The following is a 14,070-nucleotide window of genomic DNA, read 5'->3' on the forward strand; positions in this document are numbered from 1 at the left end:
GGAGGAGATGGAGGCAAGATATTTGTGTAATTATGGTACAAATTACATATTCTAGTTTTCTATAATTTCAGACATATGGTCTGAGGAAGTTAGGCTTCTTGTATGCTCTTGAAATATGCTTCAAACAGGTCAGCTTCACATTTTCGTTATAACTATTTTTTGGGATGTTTCATAACTGTGAGACTTGGAGGATACGCAGGAATATATTTTGTAAATGTGGTAAAAATGATAGAAATTAGTTCACTATTTTGGAGATTTGATTTGAGGAAGTTAGGCATCTTGAGTGCTCCTGAAATTTGCTTCAAACATGTCAATTTGGCATTTTCACTATAACTTTCTTTATAAGATGATTTAGATTGTGAAATCTTGAGGAGACAAATATAAGATATCTAGGCATGTATAATAGAAATCTAAGACTTTTGTTTGCTATAATTTCAGATATATTCTTTGAGGAAGTTAGGCTTCTTGAATGCTCCTAAATTTTTCTTCAAACATGGCATTTTTGCTAGAACTTTCTAATTGAGATGTTTCATAATGTGAAATATTGAGGAGATAGAGACGAGACCTCTAGGTACTTGTGATCGATGCATCAATCTGCCCCAAAAGTGTCATTTGATGCCTCAAACTACTTCTCTAATTTTTTAAACCCCAATTTTTCAAACTGGGACTCGGCAATAAAAATGGTCTCTTGAGTTGATTCCTCCACTTTTGCCAATCTAAAAGCATCTATATCTATGAAAAATAATATAATGATCCAATCCATGTCATACCCTCCCATTTTGGGAGGATTTTGGTCCCAAAAAGATTCTATTCAAATGAGGTGATGAAATTTTTCCTCAACCTTCTCTTGGGTCTACCATTTAGCCTTGACTAGAAGTTTTCCTTTCAACCCAATTTGTCAAAAGTCATGCTACCATTGTCTTGTAGTTTTGGAATTATTCTACAAAACTATATCTTTTATCAACTCTACTTGAGCATCTGGTACGCATTCCTCTTCGTAATCCAGCATCGAAAGCTTATAGAGTTTCAAATTCTCTACATTCACCATTAAGTAAATGTGAATGTATGGGGGTAGACTGAGTATATAGGCACAATCTCCCACCTTTTTTAGTATCTCAAAGGGGTCATATCACAAAGCCTTTTTTTTCTTACCAAGACTTTGTATCATATCCTTGTTCAATTGTAACCATACTATATCTTCCACCTTGAACAATATTTTTGTTTTGTGTTGATCATGTCTAGCCTTGTATATTTCTTATGAATTCTATAGTGTCTCCTATACCTACATATGGATCACTTGTGAGATCCTCCCTCATTCCTTTGTGTTATCCATATGATATCCAAAGGTGAAGGTAGTAAATATCTAAAACAAGTTTCAAATGGGAACTTACCAATATAAGTTTGGACTACCCTTTATAAGGGAGTTGTATATATACCATATTTTTGTCCCAATTATTCAAATGCTTTTGATTGTAACCCCTCAAAAGCTACACCAAATTCCTATTGACTACTTCTATTTTCCCATATGTTTGTGGATGGAATGTTGTAGATCTCTTTAAATTTGTGTCCATTTTCTTCCATAATGTTGCACAAAATTCACTAAGAAATCTTATGTCCCTATCTAAAATGATTTTCCTTGGTATCCCAAAGTGCACTTGACCTATCCAAAGAAAAAGTTTGTTGCTTCTTGCCTAGTAATGGTCCATTTTCAGGGCATTAGAACACACATCTTACTAAATTTTCGTGTCCTTTCCTAGTTATTGGTAAACCTCCCAAAAATTCCATCGACATGCTTTCCCAGGGACAAGTGGATATAAGAAAGGGATGATATATACATTGTTTCATATTACTAGGCTTGTTGGTATAACAAATAATATATCATCTTATGAACCTAGCTACATTTTCTTGCATCCTGAGCCAATATCCATACCTTTGCAAGTTGGTCATTGTCTTCGCTACACCAAAGTTCCCTGCAACCTTGGAGGTGTGACTCTCTTTAATGAGCTACAATCACTCACCTTTAGGAGCACATAACTTATTCATCCTGTAGAGTAACCCATCTTATAGATGGTAGTCAACTATGATATTGCCATCGTGTACATGATTCTAACTCAACGATCATTGAAATGCCTCCTTGAATTCCTCATCCTTTGAATATGCCTCTTTGTATGCATCAAGGATGAATGGGTCCAAGTGCATAAGAGTTCTTGAAGTTGTGATATTTAATGCGGGTATCCTTGAAAACATGTTGGCCGACTTTTTTGTGTTGTCATTCTTACACTTGATCACTAAATGAAACTATTGTAGAAACCCCACCCACTTGTAATTCCTGGGCCTATTGTAGCTTACTCTATGCTTGGAGGTACTATAGTGTTCGGTGATCTATGTGGATTATTATCCCCTTTACCATTAGATAGTGTTTCCACTTCTTAAATAAATGCACCAAGGCATAGAGCTCCTTGTCATAGGTAGGGTAGTTAAGAACTGCCCCAAGAAATAATTTAGAATGGTAGCATACAAGACTTCCTCCCTGCATTATGACCACTCCCATAACATACCCACTCACATTTGTCTCCACTTTGAAGGGTTGTTGCAAGTTTGGTAACTCCAGAATTGGTTTTTGATTGATCTTATTCTTTAACTCCTCAAAGGCCCTTTGTTGACCCTTTCCCAACTAGAAACCCTTGCCACTTGTTGTTATGCTGTGGAGTGATTCTGCTATTTCTAAGAATGAGGTTATGAAATTTCCTCAGGTATTGTGCTTCCCCAACAAAAATCTTGACCTCATAAACATTATTAGGCACTAGCCACTTCATGATGGCCTCCATATTGGAAATATCTATTTTCATATCTCCTCCACCTATCACATACCCCAGATACGCCAAATATTGTTGTGCAAACTCACACTTATTGAGATTTTCCAGCAGTTGGTGCTTCTTTAATGTCTCTAACACCTGCATCAAATGTTAGATGGGCCCCTCCCACGTACCATTATGTATAAGTATATCATCCAAATAGAAAATAACAAATGAAATTATAAAAGGGCACAATATATCATTCGTTGACCTCATAAACATAGTTAGTGCATTCGATAGGAAAAACAACATGACTAACCACTATACAAACCTTGCCTATTTTTGAAGGTGACATAAAATTATTGGTCAATTCAAGCATTGGAGATTCAAATGAAACCTGGCAAAAAACATCAGTCAACTAGATTATAGACATGATCTTAGCATTTGAAGAAGGAGGAAGATCATCAATCATTCTTATTCAGAATTAGAGGTAGAGATATCAGCATTCAAAGGACACCTAGCAGCCAAAGATCAACAAATTGGCATCAAAGTACAGTTTTCCAGCAGACAGTTTAAGCAACTCAAGAGTTCAAGGCCGAAGACTTGCAAACAGCTCCAAACTTCCTACAGTTTTTCAGAGATTCTTTTTATTTTAGTTTATTGTTCATATTTTTATTCCAAAAAGCTAGACACAAACAACTTAATGTAATGTTCTATATATTATTTCAATTGTAATGTAAATTTATTGGATTTTGATGCCAAACCCCTGTTGTTTGGTAAAACTTTTATTGCATAATTCCTAATTGAAGTATTCTAGATCCAGTTAATGACAGAATTTGTTTTTCCTATTTATTTTTCCTGTACTTTCATATCTTATTTCTGCACATGTTCAAGGTAGCATAGGAGATATGGGAAAGAATAGATTGAGAGTCAATCTCTCTGAAATCCCCTTGCAAAGTTGTACTAATTTAAAGAGATTGATTAATTGAATTGCCTATCTTGGTTAATTCCTCTACATTTGTTAATTGTTGCCTTTTGTCATGTCTTGAATGTGTTCTATTTATTTGTAGAAATTTTCTGCACGCATCCACTATGGTTGGTTGATTAAGTATTCAGTATGACTGCTTAATTATCATGGATTCTCTTATATTCTTCTGTCAAATTATCTAAAAATCATGTTATTCTGTCAAAATGGATGTTAGCACTTTGACCAAGGACTCTGCAAGAGAGGGATTTATTTATGAACAGATATTGGATAATCATCAACAACCACCCAAAATAAATCATAGATCTGGCCATTGTGCTCCATGGACTGTTGTCCAGTGATAGTGAACAACGTTAAAAAAGGCCTCATGACATTTGAGGGAGCCCCCTCTAGTTCAATGCCCATCTTGAACCTAAAGACTGGTCGAGTTGGTTTCCTATTTGGTGTCGTTTTCGAGGACGAAGTGACGAAGAAATTTTTCCCTAGATAACGATCACGATTAGATCTACTCTTTGCTCGTGAACAAAGACTAGACAGTTGATATTGATTGCATTGATTTCACTTAGTGACTCCACTTTGTCATATGGTGATTCCCCTAGTTTTCGGATTCAGCTAGTTCAAAATGATAAGTGCATCTCTAGCTATGATAATAGCATGCAACTACATGTTTTTCTTCTTCATAGCGATGGTAGCATTTAGTAGTGTATTTCTCTTCCTATCTACTATGATTAGAAAATTCAAAATCTTACAAAAGATGTAGCTTTCCAATTTCAGTTGTAAGTATCAGTTACCTATGGAGTTTTTCTTTCATATTGTAAATATTTTTCACATCTTCAGTTGCATGCAAAGTGATCTGCCAGTTAATCCACTTCCCACGTGGTTACACTGGAAATTTGATTACACCTAATAGTGCATATTTTTAGTTCAGTTAGGTACATTTTGTGTGGGATTGATTTAATTGTTTTCAGATTTAATGTGCAGTAGATCAATGATTTTGCAGTTTATTAATTAATGCAGCAGATCAACAATTGTTTCAGCTTGTGTTTCAAGTTTGTTGTATGAAGTTTGGTTTGGTTGAGTGCAATGACTTCCAGGGGATTGAAAGGAATAAAATTATTGTTGATTGACTTATTGACTCCACTATGTTGTAACTTATTTTGACACCATTAAAAGTTACAAGAAGTTTTTGAAATTTACCAATGATTCATGGCCACATTATCATGCATATGCGAATTGTCATGGATAAAATGGTTTAATACACGATGTTGGGTTATTTTGTTATAATAATAATAATTTTAATTTTAAATGATTTTAATTTTATTGAAATATATCATCGAATATATTTTTGTAAAATTTTAAGTTTAAAATTGTTGTTTTAATTCAACCATTAAATTTCTCGCAGTTTTCAATGGCAGATGTTGGCTCTTGTGAATCAATGGTTCATATTCCATTTCGGCACCCCCAAGGTCATCTGAGCTTTAATAGCTGGGGGGGGGTCCGAAGTCTTGTTTTGACAAAACCACCTTTGATTACATGGCAATCTGTGGTGAAATTTGGTACCCCCAGGCAAGAAACTTCTTACCAGCAGCACCCCCCCGAAATCCAATTGTGGTTTTATTACAAAGTGTAGGGTTCGAAGATTTCATTTCTTATTGTGCTGAGGAGAAGATGAAGATTCTCAATGAAGGCAAACTTCTCATATGAAGGTATCATTGCGTTATGGAGAGGAAACACTGCAAATGCTATCTATTATTTTCCCACTAAGAGACTCTTTAATTTCATCAAAAACGGGGATGGTTATTGGAAATGGTTTGTTGGAAACCTGGACTCTGGTGGTGCAGCTAGTGCATCTTCTCTCCTTTTTGTTTATTCTTTGGATTATGCTCAAACTCAGCTAGCTAATGATAACAAGGCTGCAAATAAAGGAGGGGAGAGGCAATCTAATGGGCTTGTTGATGTCTACAAGATTACATTGAAATCTGATGGAATTGTTGGTCTTTATCGTGGGTTCAACAATTCTTGTGTGGAAATTATAGTCTATCGTGGTTTATAATTTGGAATGTATGATTCTTTGAAGCCTATTGTTTTTATTGGTGATATTTAGAATAATTTCCTTGCAAGTTTTCTTCTTGGTTGGGGTATTACAATTGATGTTGGTCTTGCATCGTATCCTATAGATATTGTACGAAGAAGAATGATTATGACTTCCAATGAGGAGTTAAATCCATGCTGTTGGTTATACGAGGAGTTAGGGATTCTAGGGCAAAGACAAAGGAGAGAAGCAGCAGTGTGTGGTATCTTAAGATCGTGCAGCGGTGAGGCTCCTTCCGTCAGGATCTCGACCTCTCTTGGATGTGCCTATGTCTCATTTGCGAAACTTTGAACAGTAAATCTTGACAGGTTACAATGGTAGAGTGACCCAAGTATTCTTTTTTTGTATAGAAGATGTTTTATCATCAAACCTATCTTGGTTCAAGGATTACACCAAGTTAGCAGGCTTGCCAGAATGGTGCTCTCTATCCCTTTAAGTATGATGGAGCATTATCGAGCCCAGTCCAGAGTTATGGTGGCTTGTAGAGTACATTTTTACATGCTTCTCATGCAAGCAATGTAGCTTTGTCTCCGGGTCATTCATCTGTATTTATTTTAGCGCCTGCAGAGAAAGGTTTTATTGGTTTCATGATTGAATTTCTCATGGGAGGGGTTTCTACTGCAATATCTAAAATTGTAGTTGGCCCTATTGAGCATGTCAAACTATTGATACAAAACGAGGATGAAATATTGAAGTCTGGATGTCTTGTTGAATCATACAAAGGGATTGGGGATTGTTTTTTGAAGACAATGAAGGATCAAAGAGTTTTCCTGGCAATAATTGAAACATATCTTCAAATTTTCCTTTGGTTGTCGTTATAGTTATTTCCTATTTCAACTATTTTGTAAATCGTGTTGTGTCTAAGACTAGTCTTACCCTTATTGCGAGGAATTCGATTATGTTGAAGTCAACAACTTAGGGAATAGTAATAGCCTTATATGGTATGCTACCTCCTTTGATTGGAATATTAGAATGCTTTATCAATAAAGTCACATAAGGGAGAGCCAAGTAGTCGTGTTCCCATCGGATTAAATCATCAGTTCAGCCTAACCAAATCACCTTCCGAAATTGCAATGGAGAATTTACTCCAAGACTCGGTTCCTTGCAAGATTCGAGCAAATCGAGTATGTGCAACACATCCACGAAGGGTCTAAAGAACACGCATCAGTGAAAAGATAAAAAATTTGCAGCAAGTTGTGCAAAACATAGACAAGCAAATCAACACTACAAACATGTTAGACGAAGAAGTTGATTATATCAAGTTCCTTCAAAAACAAGTTCAGGAACTTTCTGAAATATCAATCCCTTAATTCTAATCATCAATGGCCATACTCTGGCATCTTTATTCAATGGTTTGATGTGAAATACGAACCCGTTATGAATGTTTAAGTTGTTACTAAGAAAAGGGGTGAATTTATCTTTTGACAAAAGAGACAAGTGGCAGAGCATTCCAAATTCAATTCCAAGGAATTTGACTCAAGCAATTCAAAAAACAAAGGCAGAATATTAGCACTAGTGAACCAATTCTAGATTTCAAGGCACAACACTTGCAAACAGTTCAAAGTTTCCAGTAGATAAATTAGAGATATTATTTTATTTTTAGTTATTGTTCAGGATTTTATTCCAAAAATATTGTAATAATTTAGGAGAGATTTATTCTATATATTGTTTCATTTGTAATGTAAAAAGGTTGTCTTTTGATGCTAAAACCCTATCACTTTGTAAAACTTTTATTAAAAAATTCCTAATTGAAATATTCTAGCTCTAGTTCTTGACAGAATTTTTTTTTCCTGTTGTTTTTCCAGTGATTTCATACCTTATTTATGCACATGTTCAAGGTAATATAGGAGATCTGGGTAAGAATAGATTGAGTGTCAATTTCTCTAAAATACCCTGCAAATTTATAATCATTTAAAGAGATTAATTTATTGAATTGTTTGTCTTGGTTAGTTCCTCTACATCTTTTAACTTTTTCCTTCTGTCATCTCTTGAATGTGTTTTGTTTGGCTGTATAAATATTCTATACGCATCCACTATGTCTAGTTGATTAAGTATTCAGTATGACTGCTTAATTATCATGAATTCCCTTATATTCTTCTGTCAAATTCTCTAAAAATCATGTTATTCTGTCAAACTGGATGCTGGCACTTTGACCAAGGATTCTGCAAGAGAGGAATTTCTTTATGAACAAATACTGGACAATCATCAACAACCACCCAAAATAAATCATAGATCTAGCCATTGTGCTCCATAGGGTTTTGTCGAGTGACAGTGAACAGTGTTACAAAATGCCTCATGACATTTGAGGTAGCCCCCTCTAGTTCAAGGACCAGCTTGAACCTAAAGACTGGTCCAGTTGTTTTCTCGACGTAGTTTTGCAGCCAAGAATTTTCTATGAGAAACAAGTACAACAACACTTGGCGTCATTGCTAGGGAACAAAGTAAGGAAGAATTTTTTCCCTGGATCACGATCATGATTAGATCTACTCTTTCTTGGTAAAAAAATACTAGACAGTTGATATTGGTTGCATTGATTTCGCCTGGCGACTCCACTTTGTCATATGGTGATTTCACTAATTTCTGAATTCAGCTGGTTCAAAATGATAAGTGCGACTATGGCTATGACAATATCATGCAATTGCATGTTTTTCTTCTTCATAGCGATGGTAGCATTCAGTAGCATATTTCTCTTTCTTTCTACTATGATCAAAAAATTCAGAAGCTTACAGATGATGCAACTTTCCAAGTTTACATATAAGTATTAGTTACCTATATAGTTTGTCTTTCATATTGTAAATATTTTTCACATCTTTAGTTGTATACAAAGTGATATGCTAGTTAATCCACTTCCCACATGGTTACACTGGAAATTTGATTACACCTAACAGTGAAAATTTTCAGCTCAGCTAGATAGAGGTGTGTGGGATTGTTTCAGTTTGATTTTCAAATTCAATATCTAGTAGATCATTCAGTTGTGCTGTGGAGTAGATCAGTGAGTTTTCAATTTATGGATTAATGCAGTAGATCAATAGTTGTTTCATTTTGTGTTTCAAGTTTGCAGTATGAAGTTGGACTTGGTTGAGTGCAATGACCTGCAGGGGATTTAAAGGAGTAAATTTATTATTTATTGACAGATTAACTCCATATCCAAATGAATTAGGGATTGTTGTGCTTATTTCCACTTGCAGTGTTAGTTGTTTCACTTCAGCAATTTGCAGTTTTCAGAGTTTAGCATGGTTGCAATTCACAGTCACATGTTTTAGTGTGCAGTTGCAGGATATTCAAATGACAAGATTGATTCATGGGGATTGGTTATACTTCTACATGATTGCAGATGAATGGTTGATGGTTTTATTGTATGAATCCATGCCCAACACTCAAGGCAATTGCTTTACCAAGCTCTCTATGTCCCACAGGGGAAGCAGTCCCCAAATGGAGCCTATGTTGTAACTTATTTTGACACCATTAAAAGTTACAAGAAAATTTTGAAATTTACCAATTTTTCATGGCCACATTATCACGCATATACAAATTGTCATGGAAAAATTGGTTTAATATGCGATGTTGGGTTATTTTGTTATAATAATTTTTATTTTAAATTATTTTATTTTTATTAAAATATATCATTAAATATATTTTTATAAAATATTAAGTTTAAAATTAAAACATTCTTTTTTAATTCAACCATTAAATTTCTCGTAGTTTTCAGTGGCAAATGTTGGCTCTTGTGAATCAACGGTTCATATTCCATTTCAGCACCCCCAAGGTCATCCGAGCTTTAACAACAGTTAGGCCCCGGCGGGTCTGAAATCTTGTTTTGACAAAACCACATTTAATTACGTGGCAATCTCTAGTGAAATTAGGTACCCCCACATGACAAACTGCTTAGCAGCAGCACCCCCCCCCCCCCCCCCCCCCCCCACCCCCGACCACCGAAATGCAATTATGGTTTTATCACAAAGTGTAGGGTTTGAAGATTTCATTTCTTATTGCGATGAGGAGAAAATGAGGATTCTTAATGAAGGAAAACTTCTCGTATGAAGGTATCATTGTGTTATGGAGAGGAAACACTGCAAAAGTTATTCGTTATTTTCTCAATAAGAAACTCTTTAATTTCAACAAAAACGGGGATGGTTATTGGAAATTGTTTGATAGAAACCTGGACTCTGGTGGTGCAGTTGGTGCATCTTCTCTCCTTTTTGTTTATTCTTTGGATTATGCTCAAAATCGGTTGGCTAATGATAACAAGGTTGCAAAGAAAGGAGGGGTGAGGCAATTTAATGGGCTTGTTGATGTCTACAAGAATACATTGAAATCTAATGGAATTGTTGGTCTCTATCATGGGTTCAACAATTCCTGTGTGGGAATTATAGTCTATCATGGTTTATACTTTGGAATGTATGATTCTCTGAAGCCTGTTGTTTTGATTGGTGATCTTGAAAATAATTTCCTTGCAAGTTTTCTTCTTGGTTGGGTATTACAATTGGTGTTTGTCTTGCATCATATCCTATAGATATTGTACGAAGGAGAATAATGATCGGTGAGGAGTTAAAGTTGTGGTGTTGGTTATACGAGGAGTTAGGGCTTCTAGGGAAAAGACGAATGAGAGGAGCAGTGGTGTGTGGTATCTTAAGATCGTGCATCAACAGGGCTCCTTCCATTGGAATCTCAGCCTCTCTTGGATGCACCTAAGTCTCATTAGCCAAACTTTGAACGGCAAATATTGACAAGTTAGAATGGCAGAGCGGCCCAAGTATCATTCTGTTGTATAGAAGATGTTTTATCATCAAACCTATCTTGGTTCAAGGATTACACCAAGTTAGCATGCTCGCCAAAATGGTTCTCTTCAACCCTTTAAGTATGATGGAGCATTATCAGCCCCTGTCCAGAGTTATGGTGGCTTGTAGAGTACATTTTTACATACTTCGCGTGTAAGAAATGTAGCTTTGGCTCTTGACTATTCATCTGTCTTTATTTAAGTGCCTGAAGAGAAAGGTTTTACTAGTTTCATGATTGACTTTCTCATGGGAGGGGTTTCTGTTGTAGTATCCAAAACTACAATTGCCCCTATTGAGCATGTCAAACTATTGATACAAAACCAGGATGAAATATTAAAGTCTTGACATTTATTTGAATCGTACAAAGGGATCCGAGATTGTTTTGTTAAGGCAATGAAGGATCAAAGAGTTTCCCTGGAAATAATTGAAACATATCTTCAAATTTTCCTCTAGGTGTCGTTATAGCTATTTCCTATTTCAACTATTTTGTATATTGTTATGTGTCTAAGACTATTCCTACCCTTATTGCTAGGAATTCGATTATGTTGAAGCTGGCAACTCAGGGAACAGTAATTGCCTTATGTGGTATGCTACCTCCTTTGACTGGAATATCATAGTGCCTTTCACATAAGGGAGAGCCAAGTAGTCATGCTCCCATGGGATTAAATAGTTAGTTCAGTCTAACCAAATCACCTTCTGAAATTGTAATGAAGAAGTTACACAAGGACTCGGTTCCTTGAAAGCTTTGAGCAAAGCGAGGTTGTGCAACACATCCATGAACGATCTGAAGAACATGCATTAAAGAAAAGATGAGAAATTTGCAGCAAGTTGTGCAAAACATAGACAAGAAAACCAAAGCTGCAAACATGTGAGATGAAGCAATTGATTATATCAAGTTCCTACAAAAAAAAGTTTAGGAACATTACAAAATATCAGTCCCTTAATTCTAATCATCAATGGCCATACTCTGGCATCTTTATTCAATTTTTTGAAGTGAAATATGAACTTGTTATGAATGTTTAAATTGTTACTAAGAAAAGGGGTGAATTTATCTTTTGAGAAAGGAGACAAGTGGTAGAGAATTCCAAATTCAATTCCAAGGAATTTGAATCAAGTAATTCAACAAACAAAGGCAGAATATTAGCACTAGTGAACCAATTCCAGATTTCAAGGCACAATACTTGCAAATAGTTCAAAGTTTCTAGCAGATAAATCAGATATATTATTTTATTTTTAATTATTGTTCTGGATTTTATTCCATAAATATTGTAATAGTTTAGGAGATATTTATTCTATATATTGTTTCATTTGTAATGTAAAAGGGTTGGCTTTTGATGCCAAAACCCTGACACTTTGTAAGAAAATTATTACAGAATTCCTAATTGAAGTATTCTAGCTCCAGTTCCTGACATAAATTATTTTTCCTGTTAATTTTCCAGTACTTTTATACCTTATTTTTTCACGTGTTCAAGGTAACATAGGAGATCTGGGTAAGAATAGATTGATTGTCAATCTCTTTGAAATCCCCTGCAAAGTTATTGTCAGCACTCCATGATTCCTTTTAGGCTGAAGGAAAAGGGTCACAGAGGTAACCACTAACTGCTTTTGGTTAGAAACTGGTCTTTTCTAACTAGAGGGGGCTCCCTCACTCAGAAAACTTAAAATTGGGGACTTTGCAAGCACTTACAAGACAGAGACCGGATTTGAAGGGATTCTTTGAGAAAATGTTTGCTGGAAGTAAACGAAGATTACTGAGAAGTGAAAATTTGTGATCCTAATACTATCGGCCAATGATTTTTATGCATTTAACAAGAAATAAAACACACATAGACTTATATGGCATATACTTCAAATAAAGGAAACCAATTATCGTATAGTGGAAGATAAACATGAAAAATACGCATTCACACATAACACAAAAAGATTTAGCTCTGGTGTTGCATATTTGAGACTAAGTATTAAGAGGAAAGCATAAAAACAAGTGTATACTATATTCCATTTGCAATTGAAATAATTGACACAACTTAATTAGAGCAATGCAAGATTGAATTCTAAAACTGTTGACTCAGCATACCCATAAGATGAAAGATTGTAAAAGATATATAATAATATAATTACCACAAGAAGGAATAAATTTGAAGCACAATACCACAAGTATCTCTAAGAATATCCATTGGAACATTGAGCAGAAAACACCTTTATTCATGAAAAACTAGACCATAGTACACGAGTCTCTGAAAACTAGTTCGCAATATTATCCAGCCTATTTTCATTCCAATTTTCCATCTTAAATAGACATACACTATGAAATCAAAATATGTTTGGATGCAATGCACCCTCCTCGATCCACGAAGTGGATCAAACCAAACTAAAAAAGAGGAAACATAATGTTGTTTACAATACTTTTCCTTAAATGATAAAAACAAAAAGATCATGATCATTATCACTATTCTAAATACAAAGTGTCCTAACAGCTGTCTAAATCATTGAAACATATCCATTGCATAACAAAAAAAGAAAAAGTAGAACACTGGCAGTGAACTGGGATTGTTGTGCATTGGCTAGGTAGCAAGTTTCACTGCTATGTTTTCCTTCCAAAGTTGACACCTAGCTATTGACTAGTGGACTAACCTGGCTCCCAACTCCACCACAGATCCATCCACTCAGTTTTATGACAGCTGGAAGTCTCCAAGAGCTTGTAACAACTTGTGTACAACAGTTGCGCAACAACTACGTAGTTGAATTTCAAATAGGCACCCTGCCTTCTTCACACCACTAGACTTCATGAAATAAAACCATAGTACTGTAGGACCCTCCATACACCCAAAATCATCCCAACATGCTAACAAAACCACCATCTGCAGGTTCATTTTTCATGTTGGATGAAAAAGGATTTTTACCTCCTTTTCCTCTTGTTGGATGCTTTGATAGTGGATGCTTTGCTAGTGAATGCTTTTCTAGTGGATGCTTTGCCAATGGATGCTTTTCCTTCTGTGACTTTAGGAGGAGGTTATTTTTCTTCAGTAGACACTAGTTCGGGAGGTTTTGATTTAGGTTGAACCTTATACCTTGGCCTTTCCTTTTTTTTAGCTGCTTGTTGTGTTGTTTCTCTCAACTCTCAATTTTGCCTTTTCAAAAATGATATCTTCAACTGGTACTTAAAAATTTCCTCTTTTGTTTTGGCCATCTTGGGGTCCTCTTCTTTAAATTTCATTGGTTCAATCTCCTCCACTTCCTTTTCTTGTTTTTCCTCTGAAACCTTAACAATTTTTTGAGGAGTTGACTCCTCCATACCTTTCTTAACTTTCGACCTAGTTCTAGGTCTTATCACAAACTATTCATCCTTGATTGTTTCCTCTATTGTCACTGAAATCTTCGTTGTTTGGGATGGTACCAAATGAAATGTTGGATTTCGATCTT

At 35.3% G+C, this 14,070-nt stretch overlaps 2 pseudogenes; both read left to right on the top strand.

Moving 5' to 3' along the window:
- The first annotated feature begins 5,461 nt into the window (after nucleotides 1-5,461).
- LOC149207386 (ADP/ATP translocase 3, mitochondrial pseudogene) lies at nucleotides 5,462-6,163 on the top strand (annotated as a pseudogene).
- Nucleotides 6,164-6,286: 123 nt separating this feature from the next.
- LOC149207387 (ADP/ATP translocase-like) overlaps nucleotides 6,287-14,070 on the top strand; it is a 49,644-nt pseudogene continuing 41,860 nt past the window's right edge.

The sequence above is a fragment of the Pinus tabuliformis genome, chromosome 1_2 (assembly GCF_031772625.1).
Source record: "Pinus tabuliformis cultivar Carrire ecotype Pingquan chromosome 1_2, CPIR1, whole genome shotgun sequence".
Lineage (NCBI taxonomy): Eukaryota > Viridiplantae > Streptophyta > Pinopsida > Pinales > Pinaceae > Pinus > Pinus tabuliformis.